The 24,786-nt window shown below is 40.1% G+C and overlaps 1 protein-coding gene and 1 non-coding gene across 4 annotated transcripts in view; one reads left to right on the top strand and one right to left on the bottom strand.

The window, feature by feature from the left end:
- Positions 1–24,786, bottom strand: part of LOC126234510 (thialysine N-epsilon-acetyltransferase-like) — a 145,219-nt gene that overhangs the window by 114,796 nt on the left and 5,637 nt on the right. The window lies entirely within an intron of this gene.
- Positions 21,276–21,351, top strand: Trnas-uga (transfer RNA serine (anticodon UGA)). The gene has a single exon. It is a non-coding gene; the product is annotated as a tRNA-Ser (tRNA).

Consider the following 24,786-nt stretch of genomic DNA (forward strand, 5'->3'; position numbering starts at 1 on the left):
TGGGTTAAGATTTTGCAGCAAGGAACACATATCTCACATGCCTTGTGTAAGTCCGAACCATCCTGGTTGCCCAGACAGTGATACTCTCCTGTTGGCAGAACTGCAACTCTTCCAAGGACATCAGAGCATAAGTTTCCCTGCTTTTTGATATTATTAGTACTTTTCTAGTGCACACTTGTACCCATTTTCCTCCTGCGCCACCTGATAGAAAGGAATTTTTTGTCACTACACTTCCCTTCTTCTAAAAGCATTGGTACAAAAAAAAGGATACTACTGAATGCTTCAATAATATGAACCCCTTAAACTATATACTGCAAACATGAAACAACCCCCCCCCCCCAAAAAAAAAAAAAACACCCATGAACCACAGTGGTTCAGAAATAACAAGTAAAAATATACATAACAAACAAAAGGAAACAAAACAGGTGGTCTTAATGCATATGATATGCTGCATGAATTCAGATCATTGTTAACTACTGACTTCCTTGATTCTTAGATGCTTTATTCCAGATAACCTGAGGTATTGGAATCTGTGGCAAAGCCTCTAATGCTCCAATGAAGTGTCTGACATGGCTCACATGAATAATCAACATCTCCATGGAAGCTGCATCTATACGTTTGGCAGTGATGTCATCTCTATTGCTTGGTATGGACCCGGTACTTAGTTAAAACTTCTTTTATTCCTTTTGGTGTATAAGGGTTTGTTACTAAAACCCATTGACCCACTCGATATTGCACATTTTACCCAGAAGTTGCCCCATCTGATCCTGATGTTTGAGTGCCTTTGTATACGCCCATTTGCCATTCTGCCAAATTTCTCCTAATTTTTTTTGCAAATTTTTTCACTGTCTCCTTATTATAGCACATAATTTAGATTTAAGAGCCTCAAAAAGAGATGGCATCTTTCTATCATATACTACCTGGGTTTATACACTGAGACAACATACTCAAGATACAAGTCCCAGTTATCATGCTGACTATTTACATAATGTCTCGCCCTCCTCAGTACATCTATTTGCTTGTGGGTGGAAAGGGCTTGTGCGAAGTTTTTGGATATGAAGCAGGCAACACAATTCCTCGAAAAGTCTGACATGAAATTTGTATCCTAATTCTTAATTATAGTATCAGAAATGCCAAATGTCAGTACCCAATTATTAACCATTGTGTCTGCAACTGTGCTCGCTTGTAGGTAGTGAATTGATATCATTCCTATGAACTGGGAAAAGTTGCTGAACTGGGAAAAGTTCTTACAGTTAATAGAACTGTAAGAATATACTTATTTCCAACTGCTGTCTTATTAAATGGTCCAAGAACATCCAAACCAAGCATTGCAAAATGTTTTGTTGTTTATGCCAACCTTTGCAACGACATACACTGATGATTAAAATTTGCTCTTTGCACATTTGTACACAATCCTTCATGCACTGTTCTACATCTTGCTTTCTGGTTCTGCTCTAAAGCTTTTTGGATACATATCTATGTGTCATTTTAGGTTCCCCCATGAACCAACAACAGGTGGTCATGTGTCTTTTGCAATAGTTCATTTCTGAATGATGTGGGAACCACAAAATATGGTCCACACTTCACACTTCTGCACAGCAAGACATTGTGTGTCACAAACTATGACTGAGATCTAAAAGCCTGACAGTCTATATCACTGGCCATTGCCTTTTGCCACTCTGAGAAGCTTTTGCCAAGGGCTTGCAGAGCTCCAGTTTTCCTGCTTAGCACATCGGTGCTAGTACCCATCTCCCCAGATTTATGCACCACTTCATAATTAAACTTGTTTGGGTTCATTGCCATTGCGTTAATCTACTGGAAAGGTATTTCAGTCCCAACAGCTACTAAAGGGAACCTTGATCAGTAACTACTTTGAATTTCGTCCTTATAAATAACAGTGAAAGTAGGTAACATCACGAATAACTGCTAGCATTTCTTTTGCTGTTATTGAACAGCTGCATTCCCCCATGTTCAATTGCCTCGAAGCATAAGCCACTGGATGTTCCCTATTATGCATGATTTGGCTCAAAACACAACCAACAGTTATACTGCTCACATCATATCATAGGTTGAACTCTTGATCAAAGTTAGGAAATACCAACACAGGACTCAAAACCAAATCAAGTTTTAATTTTTTGAACATGGATTAACACTTCATTGACCACTCAGATTTCACTCCTTTTTTTAATAGACAATTCAAGGACTCAGCAAGTTGTGCAAAATCCCTCATGAACTGCCTACAACCATTACAGAGGCCTAAAAATACTGTAATTGCTTTGTAGTCAGTGGCAGTACAATATAATAAACAACTCATATCAGCCATGGATCACTTTTTACTCCTTCCTGACTGATTACATGACCCTGATAGTTTACTTCTGTTTGAATGAAATGGCACATATCATCACAGACTGTCAGTTGTGCTGCCTGTAGCATTTAATAACTCCTTCCAATTGTTTCATGGTTCTGCCATATCCTTTGAAACACAATTATGTCACTGAGATAAACCATGAATTTGTTTTTGGTTTCAGTGCCTGAAACACTGCATCCTAGTGTCTCTGGTGTATTTTTCAGTCCAAACGGCATCCTACAGTACTGGTAATGTCACCATAGTGTGGAAAAATCTGTCTTCAGCCAGTCTTTTAGAACTACTTCTAGATGGTTGTGGCCACTCCTCAAAATCCATGGTCAAGAAGTATCTACACGGACCCAGATTGTCGAGTGTTTCCATAATGTTTGGGATGGGGTATGCATCAGTGACAGCGTTTGCATTCAAGAAGCGGTAACTGCAATAGAACCTGTATTTCTTGATCCCATCTATTTGGGCACAGTGGCAACTTTCATACTTCAAGCCTACCACTATCCTTAATGAATCCATCAGTCAACTGCTGGTCAAAGAATTCCTCCATCAAAGGTTGTAAATGCTTTGGGACCCGTATGGTTTTGTATATGCCAGAACTTTGCTTTCTGTTGGTATCATGTACTGTGTTATAGGCATCACTGGTAACAGACCCACCAGACTGAACATATCTGTGAATCTAAGCATTAAAGCTTTCATGTCTTCTCTGTCTTTTCCTTGCAAGTGTTTAGCTTTGTCACATTATGCAGAACTGCTAACAGTATGCCTCTGGCTGAGGTCATTACCATTTAGGTTAGAGAATTCCCTCCCTAGGCCCGACAAGATGCCTCCTGAGATGCGGCAAGGTAGGAGTAGGCAAAATGCAACAGGGAATAACAATACTAATGTGGTAATAGTAAACTGCAGGAGCGTCTATAGAAAGTTCCCAGAACTGCTCTCATTAATAAACGGTCACAATGCCCATATAGTACTAGAGACAGAAAGTTGACTGAAACCAGACGTAAACAGTAATGAAATCCTAAACTCAGATTGGAATGTATACCACAGAGACAGGCTGGACAGTGAAGGGGGAGGCGTGTTTATAGTGATAAGAAGTGCAATAGTATCAAAGGAAATTGACGGAGATTCGAAATGTGAAATAATTTGGGTGAAGGTCACGGTTAAAGCAGGCTCAGACATGGTAATTGGATGTCTCTATAGGCCCCCTGGCTCAGCAGCTGTTGTGGCTGAGCACCTGAAGGATAATTTGGAAAATATTTTGAGTAGATTTCCCCACCATGTTATAGTTCTGGGTGGAGATTTTAATTTGCCGGATATAGACTGGGAGACTCAAACATTCATAACGAGTGGCAGGGACAAAGAATCCAGTGAAATTTTTTTAAGTGCTTTATCTGAAAACTATCTTGTGCAGTTAAACAGAGAACCAACTCATGGCGATAACATATTAGATCTTCTGGTGACAAACAGTCCCGAACTATTTGAAAAGTTAATGCAGAACAGGGAATCAGCGATCATAAAGCGGTTACTGCATCGATGATTTCAGCCGTAAATAGAAATATTAAAAAAGGTAGGAAGATTTTTCTGTTTAGCAAAAGTGACAAAAAGCAGATTACAGAGTACCTGACAGCTCAACACAAAAGTTTTGTCTCAAGTACAGATAGTGTTGAGGATCAGTGGACAAAGTTCTAAACCATCGTACAATATGCGTTAGATGAGTATGTGCCAAGCAAGATCGTAACAGATGGAAAAGAGCCACTGTGGTACAACAACCGAGTTAGAAAACTGCTGCGGAAGAAAAGGGAACTTCACAGCAAACATAAACATAGCCAAAGCCTTGCAGACAAACAAAAATTACGCGAAGCGAAATGCAGTGTGAGGACGGCTATGCGAGAGGCGTTCAATGAATTTGAAAGTAAAGTTCTATGTACTGACTTGGCAGAAAATCCTAAGAAATTTTGGTCTTTTGTCAAAGCGGTAGGTGGATCAAAACAAAATGTCCAGACACTCTGTGACCAAAATGGAACTGAAACAGAGGCTGAAATACTAAATGTCTTTTTCCAAAGCTGTTCCACAGAGGAAGACTGCACTGTAGTTCCTTCTCTAGAGTGTCTGACAGATGAAAAATGGTAGATATCGAAATAGACGACAGAGGGATAGGGAAACAATTAAAATCGCTCAAAAGAGGAAAGGCCGCTGGACCTGATGGGATACCAGTACGATTTTACACAGAGTACGCGAAGGAACTTGCCCCCCTTCTTGCAGTGGTGTACCGTAGACCTCTAGAAGAGCCTTGTGTTCCAAAGGATTGGAAAAGGGCACAGGTCATCCCCGTTTTCAGGAAGGGACATCGAACAGATGTGCAGAACTATAGACCTATATCTCTAACGTCAATCAGTTGTAGAATTTTGGAACACATATTATGTTCGAGTATAAGGACTTTTCTGGAGACTAGAAATCAACTCTGTAGGAATCAGCATGGGTTTCGAAAAAGACGGTCGTGTGAAACCCAGCTCACGCTATTCGTCCACAAGACTCAGAGGGCCATAGACATGGGTTCCCAGGTAGATCCCATGTTTCTTGACTTCCGCAAGGCGTTCGATAGAGTTCCCCACAGTCGTTTAATGAACAAAGTAAGAGCATATGGACTATCAGACCAATTGTGTGATTGGATTGAAGAGTTCCTAGATAACAGAACGCAGCATGTCATTCTCAATGGAGAGAAGTCTTCCGAAGTAAGAGTGATTTCAGGTGTGCCGCAGGGGAGTGTCATAGGACCGTTGCTATTCACAAAATACATAAATGACCTTGTGGATGACACCGGAAGTTCACTGAGGCTTTTTGCAGATGATGCTGTGGTGTATTGAGAGGTTGTAACAATGGAAAATTGTACTGAAATGCAGGAGGATCTGCAGCAAATTGACGCATGGTGCAGGGAATGGCAATTGAATCTCAATGTAGACAAGTGTAATGTGCAGCGAATACATAGAAAGATAGATCCCTTATCATTTAGCTACAAAATAGCAGGTCAGCAACTGGAAGCAGTTAATTCCATAAATTATCTGGGAATGCGCATTAGGAGTGATTTAAAATGGAATGAGCATATAAAGTTGATCATCGGTAAAGCAGATGCCAGACTGAGATTCATTGGAAGAATCCTAAGGAAATGCAATCTGAAAACAAAGGAAGTAGGTTACAGTATGCTTGTTTGCCCGCTGCTTGAATACTGCTCAGAAGTGTGGGATCCATACCAGATAGGGTTGATAGAGAAGATCCAACGGAAAGCAGTGCGCTTCGTTACAGGATCATTTAGTAATTGCAAAAGCATTGCGGAGATGATAGATAAACTCCAGTGGAAGACTCTGCAGGAGAGATGCTCAGTAGCTCGGGACGGGCTTTTGTTAAAGTTTCGAGAACATACCTTCACCGATGAGTCAAGCAGTACATTTCTCCCTCCTACGTATATCTCACGGAGAGACCATGAGGATAAAATCAGAGGGATTAGAGGCCACACAGGAGCATACCGATAATCCTTCTTTCCACGAACAATATGACACTGGAATAGAAGGGAGAACCGATAGAGGTACTCAAGGTACCCTCCACCACACACCATCAGGTGGCTTGCGGAGTATGGATGTAGATGTAGATGTAGATCTTCTTCTAAGACACTCAAACTAGCAAACATTAGGCCCTTTGGCAGATTAACTTCACTCATGCCAAAATTGTACAAACTCATGAGAACCTAAATTTTCCATCTATGTCTGTAATGCATATTACCCTCTTGTGCACCATACAGTGTGACTTATTTAACTTCACCTTGCAGGTCAGTGGTTCTACCAATCAAAACAATTTCCTTGGTAAGTCTTACCTACACTAAATCTGATAAATTTTCCTGTACCTGCCAGTGCGTTATCCCACGAATTAACCATGAATTAACCTTCAGTGTACATGAATACAGTTTAGCTGGTACTATCCTCATGATAGGTGCACCTTGCAACATTGTTTCACCAGCAACTTTCTTCCCTAGCAGAAACAAAGTTCCACCGAGTTCCATTGTATGCTGCGGAAGATTAATCGTAGTGTGACGTGTATTCAGAAACTCTAGCTTGAGAATTATGCAGTATAACCCTCACCAATGTGTGGGAACACTTCCATATACTTCTTAAAGTTTTCAGCCCCAATGCTAAAAGTGAGCAGTGTTGTCCCCAATGATTGCATCTCATTGTTACCCACTCCACATAACCTACACCGTGTAGACTGAAGTCTCTTCCTACCTAAGAAGTCTAGACCGACAACTGACACATGTGCACCTGTGTCTAACAAGAATTTATGTTCTTTATTATTTATTGCAACAATCAAACAACAATCCATCTCTTCAAACATCCTTGCAGTGGATCATTTTATTGAGAATGATCTTCATTGGTTAAGGCACTCCTGTTTGCATTTAATGTATACTTCCTTTTATTACACTTGCAATCACCACAGTCAAAGCACTGTGGTTGGCAACATTGCTTCTTCATATGCCCTCCTCTCCCACATCTGTAGCATTTGATGTCAAAGGAGAAGACACCATGGATACCCCATTTCTGACTCACAATATCTATCTCCTCTGGTTGTGCAGCAATCCTGCTAGCTGAGGACAAATCACTAGGATTTTCCACCCTCACCCATCATTACATATCCACTGCAATACCACTCATGAATATGTCTGATGCCCTATTCTCTGCATCCCACAAGAGGAGTCTATCTGCCTCTGCACAGTGCATCAATTCTTAAGTCTGCAAGTTCACCTTATGAATTCTGTCAGAGAATGCTTCTACTGACACACTGTGTTTCTTTGATAATCTGATGAGCTTTTCCCTGAAAAATCTGGCGCTATCTTGCTTCTGATAATGCTGGGTAAGCCCTTCAGCCAGCTGATCAAATGTCTGTGTTTTACTAATAGTTTCATTGTATATGACATATGTTTTAGCATCACTCATTACCTGTAACTTAGCTACAGATAGACATGTCATATCAGACCAATTCCCTAACTGAGCTACTTCCTAACATCACCCAGAAAGGCTGATACAACCTTGGCTGCTATCTCAGAAAAAGGCATAATGAGACTAACTGCCATAGGATCAATGGATTGGACAGGTACGTTCACTACCATCTTGCTATCCCCTCTCTGCGATTGTATCAACCCAGTCATGGCACGTAACGCTTCTTGTTCCCTCTGTATCTCTTTGCTAGTCTGGCTTAATTCTGTTTTATACTGGAGTAACACAGCAACCTGATATTTTAAAATGTCAATGATATGTAAAGTTGCTGCAGATATTTCTGGTCATTGTGTAACCTCCATTTTGAATTATATTACAGAACAAATGGGAACCTAGTACACCAACACAATATCAATATGCAAAAACAACTACATTAAGTTTTCTATATGTCATGGACCAATGGGATTCACTACACTGCTGTTCTTCATGGCCAAACCTTCTACCATTTTCACACATTACTAAAACTGCCTTAGTACATGGTGATTCATGCCATGATAAATTACAATACTGGCACTTAGTCAATAGTAAGTACTCTTCCCTACAGTTACCCCCAAAACTGTGAGAGGTCTGCAGGCTCTTGTGGTCTACACAATGTCCAGTTCCTATGCAGATCCTTCTAATGCAACATGCCACCAAAATAAAAGAAAATAGGAAACATGCCAACAAAAACTTGTTACCCATCACACTGCACCATGACAGATGTCAATTACTGCTAATGCAGGTGCGGCTCCTTGGCAGTGGTGACAGACAACATCAGCACCCTTCACATCAAATCTGTACAGTGTCAGAAGTCACAGCTTCCAGCACCAAATTTGTAGAAGCTTGCCAGATGCACCCTCCTATGTGAGTGTAGGATAGTCGAGTGGAGGTCCAGAGGTGTGGCCCTGTTGTGCACCGGGGCACTTAAGTGACATCACTCAATTAACAGTAATTTATTTCCAGGAGTCTTACAACACTGTCTTCTTGCCACTGTGGCCTAGCAATGGCCATGCTAAGCCTGCATAGCACAGAGGTGAAGGGTAGCATGTCAGTGTGCAGCGAGGAATCTGTTGGTGCTGCCGTAGTATTGTCTGGGGCCAGTGCCATGGCCCTGTTGTAGGAAAGTATGGTGGCCAGTGCATCTCTACAGCCTGGTATGGCTTTGGACATCTGTCACAGCCTCAGTGCTCTCACTGAGGGGACGCTGTCCTCAGGCTCTTCACTCACAGAAGAATGGCCTGGCCCTCATCTTTGGGTAGCCACAGGTGTGACCAGCAGGAACGCAGCTTGCAGGGTTGAAATTTTTCCACAACCAGATGGCTGTAGACTCACAGCAGTAGACTCCAAACTGGTGGTGGCTAGTTACACTTTTTTGTATTCATCAGGTTGCCCTGCAACTAGCAGAGCTGGCCTTCTGTCAGTATCAGTTATGCAGATGGAGTTGCCAGTCTCTGAGAGTGAGTGGAAGGAAGGAGAAGGTTTTATAGCAGTCAATGATGTGATGCCCCTGTATGAGTGACCAAATGTGTTTCCATTTCCTGAGCATGTCAGCCCTCTTGTCTAGCCTAATGGTTAACTTCAAAGTGTTGCTTTACACAAACTTTGCATTCTGAAATGCATTCTTGCATCATCTGTAGGTGAAGATACTGCATGTAGCCCCATCATAGAAGAGCATTATGCCTGCTTTGCACTATTTTCTAAGTGCTGAATCAGGTGTCCCTAATGTCTATATCACACAATCTCATCATCAGCTCATTTTGATGGTTACATTACCATACACTAACTGAAGCTTTGTGCATGACACTATTTATAGATGCACATATTAAAGAAAATTAGAAACTGACAAAACACCAGGTTAATACATTTCAGTTATTCATACAAAAGAATGCAAAATTGGAGGACAAAAATATACAATGCACAAAGTGCTGCACAGTTACCAAATAGTAAAATTATCAATACCATTTTATGGGAGATCACAGCTCACTGTGAAAGGGATTCCCAAAGTTCACTAAAAAGTTTTGAGAAAGTAATATTCTCTAATCTGAATAATTACCATATGAACAAGTTACTTTAGTGAAAGTATTATTTAATTGGATAGATAAAAAAATCTACTCACCAAGTGGTGGCAGAACACACACATAAAAGACAGTTGTAATTGGCAAGCTTCCGTAGCCAGTGGCTCCTTCAGGCAGAAAGGTTGAAAGGGAAGGAAGAGGGGTGAAGGAAAAAGACTGAAGAGGTCTAGGAAAAGGGGTAGATTTTGGGAAAGTCACCCAGAACCACAGGTCAGGTGAGACTTTTCATACAGGATGAGAAGGAAAGACTTGTTGTTACTGAAAGTTTAATATAATCGGATAGATAAAAGCTCTACTCACCAAGAAGAGGTAGGAGAAAACACATATAAAAGATATGGAAATATGCAAGCTTTTTGAGCCAGTTGCTCTGTCTTCTGGAACATGGGTTGAAGGGAAAGGAAGAGAGATGAAGGAAAAGAATTGGCAAGGTTTAGGAAATGGGGAGAGTTATGAAATTTGCCCAGAACCCCAAGCCAGGGTAGACTTACCAAATGGAATGATTGAAATAATTAGTCTTTTTTGGAAATAATTATGTTTTAAGACTGGAACATTCTATAGCAAGAAAATTTTGAATATGAATAAATTTTGAAATACAAAGTTTTTGGAAAAAGTAACACATTCATTGACATGAGGATAATGAGAGCTTTTAAATGAACTATAACACTTTAGAAACAACAACTTTAGCTCAGTGAAAACTTCCCATTCACATTGTTTGCATCTACAGGGTGTTACAAAAAGGTATGGCCAAACTTTCAGGAAACATTCCTCACAAACAAATAAAGAAAAGATGTCCTGTGGACATGTGTCCGGAAACGCTTAATTTCCATGTTAGAGCTCATTTTAGTTTCCTCAGTATGTACTGTACTTCCTCGATTCACCGCCAGTTGGCCCAATTGAAGGAAGGTAATGTTGACTTCGGTGCTTGTGTTGACATGCGACTCATTGCTCTACAGTACTAGCATCAAGCGCATCAGTACGTAGCATCAACAGGTTAGTGTTCATCACGAACGTGGTTTTGCAGTCAGTGCAATGTTTACAAATGCGGAGTTGGCAGATGCCCATTTGATGTATGGATTAGCACGGGGCAATAGCCGTGGCGCAGTACGTTTGTATCGAGACAGATTTCCAGAACGAAGGTGTCCCGACAGGAAGACGTTTGAAGCAATTTATCGGCGTCTTAGGGAGCACGGAACATTCCAGCCTATGACTCGTGACTGGGGAAGACCTAGAACGACGAGGACACCTGCAATGGACGAGGCAATTCTTCGTGCAGTTGATGATAACCCTAATGTCAGCGTCAGAGAAGTTGCTGCTGTACAAGGTAACGTTGACCACGTCACTGTATGGAGAGTGCTACGGGAGAACCAGTTGTTTCCGTACCATGTACAGCATGTGCAGGCACTATCAGCAGCTGATTGGCCTCCACGGGTACACTTCTGCGAATGGTTCATCCAACAATGTGTCAATCCTCATTTCAGTGCAAATGTTCTCTTTACGGATGAGGCTTCATTCCAACGTGATCAAATTGTAAATTTTCACAATCAACATGTGTGGACTGACGAGAATCCACACGCAATTGTGCAATCACATCATCAACACAGATTTTCTGTGAACGTTTGGGCAGGAATTGTTGGTGATGTCTTGATTGGGCCCCATGTTCTTCCACCTACGCTCAATGGAGCACGTTATCATGATTTCATATGGGATACTCTACCTGTGCTGCTAGAACATGTGACTTTACAAGTACAACACAACATGTGGTTCATGCACGATGGAGCTCCTGCACATTTCAGTCGAAGTGTTCGTACACTTCTCAACAACAGATTCGGTGACCGATGGATTGGTAGAGGCGGACCAATTCCATGGCCTCCACACTCTACTGACCTCAACCCTCTTGACTTTCATTTATGGGGGCATTTGAAAGCTCCTGTCTACGCAACTCCGGTACCAAATGTAGAGACTCTTCGTGCTCGTCTTGTGGACAGCTGTGATACATTATGCCATTCTCCAGGGCTGCATCATTGCATCAGGGATTCCATGCAACGGAGGATGGATGCATGTATCCTCACTAACGGAGGACATTTTGAACATTTCCTGTAACAAAGTGTTTGTTGCTGTGTGTTTCCATTCCACGATTAAAGTGATTTGAAGAGAAGTAATAAAATGAGCTCTAACATGGAAAGTAAGCGTTTCCGGACACATGACCACATAACATATTTTCTTTCTTTGTGTGTGAGGAATGTTTCCTGAAAGTTTGGCTGTACCTTTTTGTGACAACCTGTATAGTGAAACTATGAACATTACTCTAGAGAAAATATTTGCAGGTGAACTAATTATATCAGTGTCATCAACAAAATGGAAATAACATAGTGGATAATATAGTTTTACGATGTCTTGCTTGAATAAAAAAATAGTTATTTTACATAACTGTTGTACAAGTAATCATCATTTTCTTTCCAAGTGCTAGGCCTACTGATCTATAAAAATCCTGTTGGTAAGTTCTGCTGCCATTTTTTCTTTCGTCAGCCTATTAATGTTACTCCACTAGAGTAGTAGCATGGCATGGATTTCAGGATCCTGTTTGAGCTCTTTCATTTCAGATGTTTTCTCCAGCTGTTTTGGTAGTTCTGAATATAAAGTGTGATGGGTTCCACTTTAAGATTCTTCAACACGTTTTCATTCTTTTTCCGATCCCATTTCAGGCAACCAGCTGTTTGTTTTACGATGTTAGTCTTTTCACACCTTTTGCCTTTATTTTCCTTTTCACTGCCATACCATAGCAGGTCCTGTTAAGACCTTCTAAAGGTGTATTCTGGTGTGCTCTGGACAAGGGAAAGTTTCCTTACATTATTAATGACTTCTATTGTTTCTGTATACCTGGTGCCTTTTTCAGCTAGGTCTATTTCTTCCAGACTAGGGAAGGTTTCATTACATTATTAATGACTCCCATTGTTTCTGTATACATGATGCCTATGTCTGCTAGGTCTGTTTCTTCCAGAAAATATTGTTTACAGCCTGTCTATCTGAATATGTTTTCTCTTTCTAGAATTTTGTTTTTCAAACAGATCTTCGTTCACACTGGATATTTTCTGTTGAAGGTCACAATTGTTGTTATTTAAATATTGATATCAGAAAGGAAAAAATAACATTGGCATCAGAATACCTGAGATAGTCCCATCTACAACTGATATCAGGATTACTTTAAATGCCTTACTAAGTTCTATGAATCACTCCCCATTTTGATCTGTTCTGCAGTTAGCCAGATACTGAACAACAATGCTCTGAAATTTTATTGTGTATTAAAATCACTAAACAGGGCAGCAGTACACTTCTTGGAACCCTAACAGATAATGTCTTCCAGTTGCTCCTTGGGTTTTTCTTGTTTGCCCGATTAAAAGGAGACTACACATTTGTGATGATGTAGATCTTGTTAATATTTCAAAATGTGAGGGGTGAAACTCAACTGCTGCACAAGGGAAAGTCTCAGACATAATCAGGATGAGAGACTATGTGCTTGCTAAGTTTACCTTTGAGAATACTGTAACCCTGAGATGAAAGACATCTTGATCAGTAAATCTTATTTCTGGAGTTGCTGTTATTAGCATTAAATGTTGTGAAAGGACACTGGTGAGGTATTTCATTTCTCCAAATGTTGAAAACAAGTTCACATTGGAGATAGCAAAGAAGTTCTGCTGTCTGTGGCACAGAGAGTCCCATCTACAGTTGATATCAGGATTACTTTAAATGCCTTACTAAGTTCTATGAATCACTCCCCATTTCAATTTGTTCTGCAGTGAGCCAGATACTGAACAACAATGTCTTGAAATTTTATTGTGCATTAAAATCACTGAACAGGGAGACAGTACACTCCTGGATAGGAGTCTCTGATCTGCCCTACTATGTCAGTGCAGATTCCCCTGTAACTCAAAGCCACTATTCATAAAGTTATTCACTGAACTTTCCTATAAGCTTTTAAGAGTTGGGCTATTGACTTGAGTCAATGATATTTCACAATGGCTAACATACTGTGAAGTCTGTGAATACTGGAGCCACCAGAACTAATTGGCCAGCTGTCCCCACTTCCCATAGAGATGCTTGGCTTAACAAGGGATGTCTTCTTCTTCTTTTATTTACAGAAGGTTACTGGAAGCTGGAAATTGGCGGCATACAGTGTGGAGAAGCTGGCAATCAAATAGATGAAATGGGAGGCAGGCAGCGTTGTTGTTCACAGTCTTCCATATTCCTGAAGAACCAGTAATACTTGCCAAAGGAGAACGTAGATAAACAGTATTGTATACAAAGAGTTTATAATACAATAGTTTGTGAGATATAACTTCCGGCCATTACATACCTTCAGGAGACAAAATATGTAGTACCGTCACTACAAACAAACAAACACACACACACACACACACACTCTTAAAAGTAAAAGTGATACACCATCTAGCTTTCAGCTTGTTCCTTTGGCAGGGAGGGGAGAGGTATAGGTTATGGAAAGCTAAAAAGGAATTATAGGGTTTCCAGTGGTGTAATTGGAGCATGTCGTAGTGGCTGGATGCACAGGACGGTTTTTATAGTAGACATGATTGCAGTGGTAGGAACCATGGGGTAGGCTAATAGTTGGTAACATTATAAGGTTTCAGTAGCATACAACAAATGTTAGGGGCATGATGGAAGGTGACAATGAGCAGCATGGGGAGGTTATTAGGGAGAGAGGATTTCATTTCAGGGCTTGACTTGAGAAAGCTGTAGCCTTTGCGTTTTTTTTCCCCTTTTTTAAGTGATAACTGTATTAGTCAGTGGACAAGAAGAGGATAATACCCAGGAGATTTGTTTGTCATTAAGATATGTGGAGTAGTTGTGGGACAGCAAAGCCTGGGAGAGATTGTTGTTGTAGGTATAGAGGGATTTGGTGGCTGAGCAGATATGTTTCCCATGGATGCCTAGGCTGCGGGTAAGGATGCATTTGGTGTGAAAGGTGGGGCAGCTGTCAAAGTGTACACATGTTGCTAAGTGGTTGGTTTTATTTGGTCTGAGGTTTCGATGTGGGCTTCAGTGAGATGGAGATCAATTGCAAGGAAGGTGGCTGTGGATTTGGAAAAGAACTAGGTGAACTTCAGTTGGGAAAAGGAGTTAAGTTGCTGCAGCAAGTGGAGTAGTTCTTCTTCAGTATGACCACAAAGATGTTATCAGTAAATCTGTACCAGGCCAGAGCTAGGTTCTATCTTGGGACCCATGAAAAGGTTGGCAAAGGACTGAGTATCTTTGTTCTCATAGTGGCCCCTTGATAATTTCACAAGATTGGTCCTCAAAAGCAATGAAGTTATGGCCAAGGATGAAGTTGGCTAGGGTAACAATAAGCAAGGTTTTAGGAAGACTTCCAGGTGACCAGTCAGGAGGTAGTGTTCTAGGTCTAAGAGCACATGTGAATGTGGAGTGTTTGTGTTAAGTGCAGTCTAATCTCTGTACCACGACAAAGAAACTACTAGTTCTGAAAAATAGGTAGTGTATCCTTTCACGTTTATTTAATGTAAATGGATAGATAAAAAATCTACTCACCATACAGCCTACTGCCACTTGGTGAGGGGAGATTTTTTATCTATCCATTTAGATTATATTATCAATATTTCACTTTTAATTGCATTAATTGGCAGTACTATGCATTTGGAACCCTGATGGTAAGAACAAGATTCAAAAAATTTGCAATGATATCTGGGTTTGGAACTCTTTTTTTCTGAAATGCAAAAGTTGTACATAGTGCAGTGCAGAGAACTGAACACCAAAACAGTGTGTCAGTTCAATGAACACAAACAATAATGTCAACTATACATTGCCACGTATTTGATGCTTCTGTTAAATTAAGAGACGATGTTAAACCAGATTTGAAAATTTTGATTGTTATGATGAATTCTTCCACACTGTAACTGCACTGAGGAGCAATGAACTGCCCGTAAGTCAGTTCCAGCAGTTCTTCTGCACCGTGTTTACAGTTATGGGGCCAGTCATTTATGCCCAACTGACCGCCAATTTGGTTTGTGGTCAATGAAAATATTCATGCTCTGATGAGTTACCATTTACCATCAAAAATTTATGATGGTTATTAACAATTTAGATCAGAGGGCAACATCATTGGTTCAGGCTTTATTGTGTACCCACCATGTCATCAAGTTTAGCTCACTTTAAAAGCTGAATAAACTGCTCACTGATCTAAATTACCAAACTAAAGCCTCACACAGGGACTTTATCAAAAAAACAAGTGGTCACAAAACCCCTTCAGAATTTTGGCAGCAGCTATGAGGAATGATTAACGTGATTACAGTTTTGGACATTTTGTTGTAGCATTTTTGGCAACTGCAGGTACCATCGCAAGTGAAGATAGCAGTGGCAGTACACGAAGGTCAACCAATAAATAAGTTGCTAAAAATGACTGATAAAATATTCATAACTTTGGAAATGCCAGTAAAAGTGGTAATGATATCATTGGCAGACGATGTGCCAGTCGACTCCATCCGACAGATGCTATACTCACTTCAAGAAGCGACACCAGACTGTATTGCCATTGTGCCCAACCACCCACTGAGAGTTTCCGAAGAGCTTCAGAGTTTACACACCACAGTTGAAATGCTGGCCAGAGAGGCTCAAGCACAGCAGCAATGAGGAGGACCTAGTAAACATCTACAGTCCTGACAAACTAAAGTGCTGCAACATCAAATTACCAATAATATGGAGACAACACTACTAATGAAACTTGAAACTTCCTGGCAGATTAAAACTGTGTGCCGGAACGAGACTCGGCCTTTTGCGGGCAATTGCTCTACTACTGAGCTACCCAAGCACGACTCATGCCCTGTCCTCACAACTTTACTTCTGCCAGTACCTCGTCTCCTACCTTCCAAACTTTAGAGAAGCTCTCCTGTGAACCTTGCAGAACTAGCACTCCTGAAAGAAATCATACTGCAGAGACATGGCTTAGCCAGAGCCTGGGGAAACCCTATTAATGTTTGCTGGTACCACAGGTACAACAAGCGTGGCTCCATCAACCAAATCAAACATCCTACACTGATGGCATCAAAAAACTGGTCTCTCATTGGGAGCAATGTGTTTATCACAAAGGTGAATATGTTGAGAAATAAATATGTAGACAAGAAGAATAGAGATGTAGAATGTCAATAATGTTTGCTTTATTCAGAGGGCTTTAAATGTTTTCACATGACAAATTTGGAGGCATTACTTTTCAGAATGCCCTTGTATCAGATAGGTGTACAGATGTGACCTTCCTGACTGACACCAACTTTAAAGTTAGCATATCCCCAGCACGGTGCACACCTGACAATAAGTTAAATAAACATTCGCACCTGAAGGTGGCAAACAATTTGGCAATCACCATCTACGGCCATACGCTACTGACTATCTACATAAGCCTCGTCACCCCCTTTATATGGAGATCTGTAGTTGATGATGTCACTGAGCCTATATTAGGTGCAGTTTTGTTTGTGCATTATACATTAAAAATGAATTTGAAGAAAGCACGATTACAGAAAATAGCAACAGGTGCTGCTCTACACCGACAGATTGGCCAACAATGGCAATCATTAATATTTTTGTTCAGAAAGTTGCAACCAGCATAGCAATGGTGAAGCACATGTGACAGGGAACTCCTTGTAATTTATGAGGGTTTTAAATATTTTACCCACAAACTGTATTATGTCGTGAGACAATTTACACTGAGCACAAACCAATAGTCTCCACTTCCCAGAATACCAGTGACAAGTGCTCTTCATTGCTGTTCAGACATATAAAGTTTGTCACCAGTTTACAATAGACGTGTGCCACATAAAATGTATAGAAGACAATGTGACCAATTACTTTTTGTGCATCTGTGGTTTGGCAAACATTATGGACTAGGAAGAACTTGCTGCCACTACAGCATTTCTTGGCAACCCTGCCATACGACTGCAACTCGCCCAAATCCCACAGCCAGGGACCAAGTTAACACTATGGTATGATGTCTCTTGGCAGAAGCCAAGTGTTACAAATTATTTAGGAATAAAGGAGACGACTCACTGAAAGCCAGAAGCACTGCATCGTCGATAGGTACACAAACAAAAGATACAGAGCTTTGCTAGCTTTCAGAATGAATTTCATTTTTCAACCTCAAAAATAATTCATAATTCTCATCATAACATTCCATAAATTATTTTTTGGTGACTGAACATTTATAAATATTTTTTTTTACTTTAAAATTTTCATTTTTTGTCAAATGTTTAATAACAAAGACTTTTCACTCTTTATGTTTCTCTAATCTTATTTGCAGCTACCTGATAATGGCAGTAGTAGGAATGGCATCATAACTAAATAAATTTATTAAAGAACCCAGATGGTTTTATACCCAAATATTCAAAATGACAGTGGACTCGCACACTAAATTTACTTCCTTTATTAATAAATAGCTGTCATGTGTCATCGCAAAAAATGGACAAAAGCCTTTCCCTTGGTATTTTTATGCATTTGTACAGTGTACAAGCCAGACATTAGTGCATCATAAGGAGAAATGGTGTATGAGCATGCTACCTCACATGTGCACCACTAATAACCACAGCAAAACCGCCACTGTTGGTACAACGGCTCTGAGACCAGATAGTCAAAATCTGATGCCCACCTGCTACATGCTATGGTGAACATCTTGTTTTCATCTGGATGACTGTGCTCTGCATAGATCTCATCAAACTGCTGCTCCAACCACTGTTCACTGGTCCCTTCCTGATGGTGAGATGAAGAGACCACACCAAGGAAAACCACAAGATAGTCAAGCTAGTGTGGGTCCTACAAGACCACACCAATGCCACAAGCCTCACTACACCCAGAGACGCCCATGTGTACTTGACCTGTGGTTACCAGCCCCTCCATCAGCCTGCATTCAGCAATGGGCTGATGTGTGTGTTAGTTTGGTACAAGTGTTATCTTTGAAGTTGCTCTAAGTCATCAAGTTAAGTGGTTTTGTTTATGAATATGTATATATATTGAGATAAAAAATTATTCTGTAGACTTCAATTCCATGTATTTTATTTTGTCTGGAGTATAAGCCTTCCCACAAGCCACTCAATACAATCATCATTAACATAAAGAGCCTGGGATTTAACTCTACATTCTGAATAGATCCTTTTCTTCTACCTGGTTCTACATCTACATCTATATTCTGTGAACTGCTGTGAAGTGCATGGAAAAGGGTATGTTCCACTGTATGAGTTATTAGGCCTTTTTCCCATTCCATTCATGTATGTAACTTGACAAAAATGATTGTTTAAATCCCTCCATGTGATGTAATTAATATAATCTTATCCTCACAATCCCAAGGGGAGTGATATGTAGGGGGATGCAATATGTTCCTAGAGTCATCATTTAAGTTCTTGAAACTTTGTCTGTAAATGTTATTTTCAAGGGTCTACCAGTTCAGTTCTTTCAACATTTCAGTGACACTCTCCCACAAGTCAAACAAAAATCTGACCATTCGTGCTGCCCTTCTCTGTATCATTCAATATCCCCTGCTAGTCCTACTTGGTATGCGTACCACACACGTCAATAACATTATAGGATGGGTCACAAGAGTGATTTGTAAACAGTCTCCCTTGTAGACTGATTTCAGTTCCTAGTATTCTACCAATAAACCAAAGTCTGCTACCTGCTTCACCCACAATGTGATCGCTCCACTTCCTGTCCCTACTAAGTGTTACATCCAAGAATTTCATTGAGTTTACAGATTCCAGCTGTGACTCACTAATGTCATATTCATACAATGCTATGTTTTTTGTTTTTCTTTTCGTGAAGTGCACAAGTTAGCATTTTTGAACATTTAATGCAAGTTGCCAATCACTGTACCACATTGAAATCTTATCAAGATCTGACTGAATATTTCTACAGCTTTGTTCAGACTCTACTTTGTTCTAGATAACTGCATCATCTGCAAAATGTATAAGGTTGTTATCAATATTATTCACAGGATCATTAATATACAACATGAACAGCAAGGAACCCAAAACACTTCCATGAGGTACACCCAAAGTTACTTCTACATCTGTTGATAGCTCTCCATCCAAGAAAACATGCTGCGTCCTCCCTATCAAGAAATCCTCTGTCCAGTCACATATTTCATCTGATACCCTTAGGATCAGAGTATTGATGATAGGATATGTGTGGTACTGGATCAAACACTTTACAGAAATTGAGAAATACTGTGCCTGACAGTCTTGATATCCAAAGCTTTCAGGATGTCATGAAAAAAGTGCAAATTGGATTTCACATCAGTTTTTTATTTGAGAGATCTATGACAGACTATCTGAGCCGCAAATGGGTATAAAATCTGATAGAGATAGTATCGGGCCCTGGGACTCTGTTTAGTTTCAATGATTTCAGCTGTTTCTCAATGCCCTGACACTAACACTTATCTCACTCAACTTTTCAGTGGTATGAGAATTAAATTGGGGCAATACTCCTAGGTTCTTCTTTATAAAGGAACATTTGAAAACTGAGTTAACCATTTCAGCTTTTGCTTTGTTACTCTCAATTTCAGTTCCTGTCTCATCCGTGAGTGATGGTTACTGACTTTGGTATCACCAACAGGCTTTACATATAACCGCAATTTCTTTGGGTTTTGTGGAAGATCACTTGACAACATGCTGCTGCAGTAGTCACTAAAGGTATCACAGATTGCTCTCTTAACTGCCAAACGTATTTCATTCAGCATCTCTCTATCTATAACTTGTGATTTGTTTTATACCTATTATTCAACAGTCTCCGTTTCTTTAGAAGTTTCTTTACACTTGTTCTATAGTGTGGAGGATCTCTTCCACCAAGAACTGTCCTACTGGATACATATCTACCCATTGCATGGTCAACTACTCTTTCAAACCAGAGCCATAGTTCCTCTATGTGCTCCTATTCTGAGCTAAAAAACTTCAGATTCCCCATTGAGGTGTTACACTATTGTTTCTCTGTCTAAGTGGCTGAACAGATAAATCTTTCTGCTTGTTTTATTTCACCTTTGTGTTTTGGTACTGTAGTGCTTCAAGAATTTCTGTGTAAATTCTAGAACCACTCGTCCTTCTACCGTCTCAAACACACGATATTTTAAAAATAAGTGTGAGAGAATGTACATGACGAGTGACACATGTTCGTGTGTGCAGGCTGGAAAGGAGTCACGAGCACAAGATAGAAGCAACGGTCAAACAGCATCAACAAGTGTTTGCTGCTTGGGCCACGGAAGTTGTGTTGGAAGAACAAGGAGTGTATATGTATCTGATGCTGTTTTATATCATCGATTATTGTAATGAGAAAATAGAAGAACAGTTGAAACACTGTTAATTGTACTTCATGTGTTGGACTTGCTAGAAGCAAGACATATTCATAAATTATGTGGTTGTAAAAACTACGTTATTGCCGATGTATTTCATCGAGTCTAACGTGAGACGAATCGGTTGACATACAAACATTTGAATTTTGATGTGAGAAATATTGAATTAGTTCCCAGAATGAGATTTTCACTCTGCAGCGGAGTGTGCGCTGATATGAAACTTACTGGCAGATTAAAACTGTGTGCCCGACCGAGACTCGAACTCGGGACCTTTGCCTTTCGCGGGCAAGTGCTCTACCAACTGAGCTACCGAAGCACGACTCACGCCCGGTACTCACAGCTTTACTTCTGCCAGTATCTCGTCTCCTACCTTCCAAACTTTACAGAAGCTCTCCTGCGAACCATGCAGAACTAGCACTCCTGAAAGAAAGAGACGAGATACTGGCAGAAGTAAAGCTGTGAGTACCGGGCGTGAGTCGTGCTTCGGTAGCTCAGTTGGTTAGAGCACTTGCCCGTGAAAGGCAAAGGTCCCGAGTTCGAGTCTCGGTCGGGCACACAGTTTTAATCTGCCAGGAAGTTTCATTGAATTAGTTCTCTGTGGAAGTTGAAATATACCATGTCTGAGTTGAAAGTATTCCTTGAGTACTAAATTATTTCAAAAATAGAGACAGAGTCTTATAAATTCCCGAAACCCGCATTGTTCTTCAGAGAAGGTTTTGGAGATCAATGGAGTAGGCAATCCAGAGAAGAAGATCGGCTGTGCAGATCAAGTAAGTCAACCAATGTGAAAGAGGTGTGAATTTTGCTTGCAATCCAACGTCACACCACTTCTTATCATCACACATCGTTTGATCGTGGCAACTGTGACAGGACTATTCCAAGGAGAGTGGAGTATAGATAATGTAAATCACAGATCTATAACTTTGCTAACAGTAGTCTTAATAAACATGAATTAAACTACACAGCTACCAAAAAAAGGAACTGTTAGCAGTACTATGGAGTATCCAAAAATTCTAAACACTAGTACGGGGGTCCGAAATCCATATCTATACAGATCATCAAGCTCTATCTTTTTTTATGAATAGACATTTGTTACATAGCAGATTAATGTGGTGGATGTTGTTCCTACAAGAATACGACATTAGAATACAGTATGTAAAAGGGTCTGAGAATACTGTACCAGATACCTTGTCTAGGTTACCTATAGGTATGGAAGAGTTAAAACAGATGGAAGGACCTGGCGTAATTTTTGCAATTAATTTTCTGACAGGAGGGTATCCATACCCCAGGGTACAAGAGATGGCACAAAGAGTAACAGAGAACATTCATCATGATCCATATTTTACCAAGATGTTTGCTATATGTATTAGGAATTCCTTGTCACATAATCAAACACGGAAGTGGAAAATTATGGGACATACTTTATTTTGGAGACATAGTATAACATAGCAATGGTGGCATTTATGCATTCTGAAGTTAATGGAAAACGAAATTGTTTGGTATGATCATACAGGGTATGGACACTTCGGAATAAAGAAATGTATAGCTTATATGAATAAGTTCAATTACTTTAAAAGGCTAGTAGATAAAGTAGTATCTTTAATTAGCACTTGTGAAATCTGTCAGAAGGTGAAAGAGAATAACACTCATATTAAATACAAATTGTATCCAATCATTCCTAAGTTTATACACGATCTTACAGCAGCGGATTTCTTTGGACCAATTCCGAAAGGAAACGGAGAAGTGTTGTATATTTTGGTCCTCATAGAGTGTTAGTCAAAGTATGTTAAGTTATATCCCATGAAAAAGGAAATACACCAAACATGATACATTGTTTACAACAATATTTTCTGGAGGTAGGCAAACCGAAATGGTTTCTCTCCAATAATGGACCACAGGTTGCTAGTAATGATTTTAAAGAATTTTTAGCATTTGAAGGTATTCATCAAGTGTTAATATCCAGCTATAAAACGTCCTTGAATCCATGTGAATGGGTAATGAAAGAGATTGGGAAATTATGCCGCACCTGCTGCCATGAAAAACATACTTTATGGGCAACGAAGATCAAAGACTTTAAGCTTATTTTAAATGAATTAGTGCATTTATCAACTGGATTAACACCTTTAGAAGTAATAGGCAAACCTTTTGTAGGAGAACCTCCAATTAAATGTTTTAATTGGCCTGAACAACCTATCATCATCTTCAGAGCTCTGACTTGAAGAAAGAGACACCCAAGTTTTTTCAGAAATATGAAGGACCTTACCGAATACAAACGGTATTACATCCCAAAACATTATTTTTAGTGGATCCTATAAAGGGAGGATCAGAGAAAGGAAAGTGCAAAGTAAAGGACATAAAGTTTTATACCTCCCATGGATGTTAACATTCTGTGTTAACGGGTGGACTGAAGACTTTTGGATCCTGAGTTGTTTTCGGTGTTCTTTCCAAAATAGTTTTCCTGCACCGAATTCCCTTCAAATCTTAAACTATTTTGTAATCTATTCTTGAATTCTTAAACTATCCTATAATTTTAGTACGGAGAAAACTGAATATGACAGTCAAGTAGAAAACAACCCAAGAGACTCACAGAATAAGAAAGAAAGTGGTCACTAGACATGAAATGAAACGAACAGAATATTATATTTATGGATAATGTAATATAATGCGAAGAAGAGAACAACTATTTTATCGTAGTGTATAATTTTCTATTTTGTATAGAATATTTCATACCTCTTAGGAAATTTGATGTAAATGGGAGGGTTTGTATAATTTTTGGAAGGGGAGGGTAGTGCAGAAAGCACGATTTACACCAACAGATATGTCATGGCTAACACTGAACACACATTGCACCTTTCAAAAAACCCTCGCAAACAAGTGTGACTGATTCTTCACCATTTGCCGTTCCAGAGGGGTTGCTAAGATTTTCTTCGGGGACCTCAAGGGTGAAGGTGAGAATGTCCATTCTGTAAGAGACGATTTAACACCATACCTCCTCTGGCTTCTCACTCAAGTACCAGCAAGGTAGGTGTTGTAATGGCGACTGGAACAGTCGTGGGGTTGTAGTGACGGAAACGCGGCGGAACCCGCGGAGTGGCCCGCGAACAACAACACAACGGGAGAGGATGGACATGACCAACAAAGGACCTTACGACACAACAAGAACAGACAACAGAGTCACGAACCAAACAAGACAACCACATTCACTTGTAAAGAAAACACGAAAGTCAATACGCTGTCTAATGAGAGGCGATATGTCCTGAGACACACAGGAGGTTAGACTGGCAGGCTGTGCAACAGGCAGGCGCTTAAGTACTCGATCGGGGACGCCGCTATTGGCTGCTGCAACCACGTGTTCCACTGTGGCACCCTCACTCTAAATGTGAGCCAGGAGGCGCGCGCCGCCACAGCTTACGGTGTGATGGTATAGAGACTTCTATGGGTCTTCGACATCCATGACGTCTGGCAGGGATTCAAATTACGCGGCACGCGGTACCAGAATAGGGATCATGGGGAAGGGGGATGGGAAGGGTTTCCTGCCTTTGGGGTTGTCTTCTTTCTCTTCTTCGATCTTAGCAACCATTTCTATTTTTTTTCCTTTCTTACTTCTCTTTTGAGTACCTGCCTATTTTTTCCCTCCTTCCATATTCATCTACTTATATCACACAACTTCTTCATATTCTCCATGGTTTCCAATAACCTACAGCTTATCTCCAGATAAGAAAACCGAAGAATCAGGCTGCACAAACACACATCATCATACACACAATGATACATGAGTACACAAACAATGAAACTACTAACTAGAAACCTGTTGAGAGGTAAGAACCATCAAGTGTTGTAGGGGGAAGGTATGTGTACATCTGGAAATATGCACACATTGTTATTTATTGAAGAACTATGACAATTTAGTATTGCATATGTACATAAATATAGAAAAACTATGATGATTTTTCAATGAGAATACATAAGAAGGAGGCATGAGTAAGGAAA

Source organism: Schistocerca nitens, chromosome 2 (genome assembly GCF_023898315.1).
Source record: "Schistocerca nitens isolate TAMUIC-IGC-003100 chromosome 2, iqSchNite1.1, whole genome shotgun sequence".
NCBI classification, from domain to species: Eukaryota; Metazoa; Arthropoda; class Insecta; order Orthoptera; family Acrididae; genus Schistocerca; species Schistocerca nitens.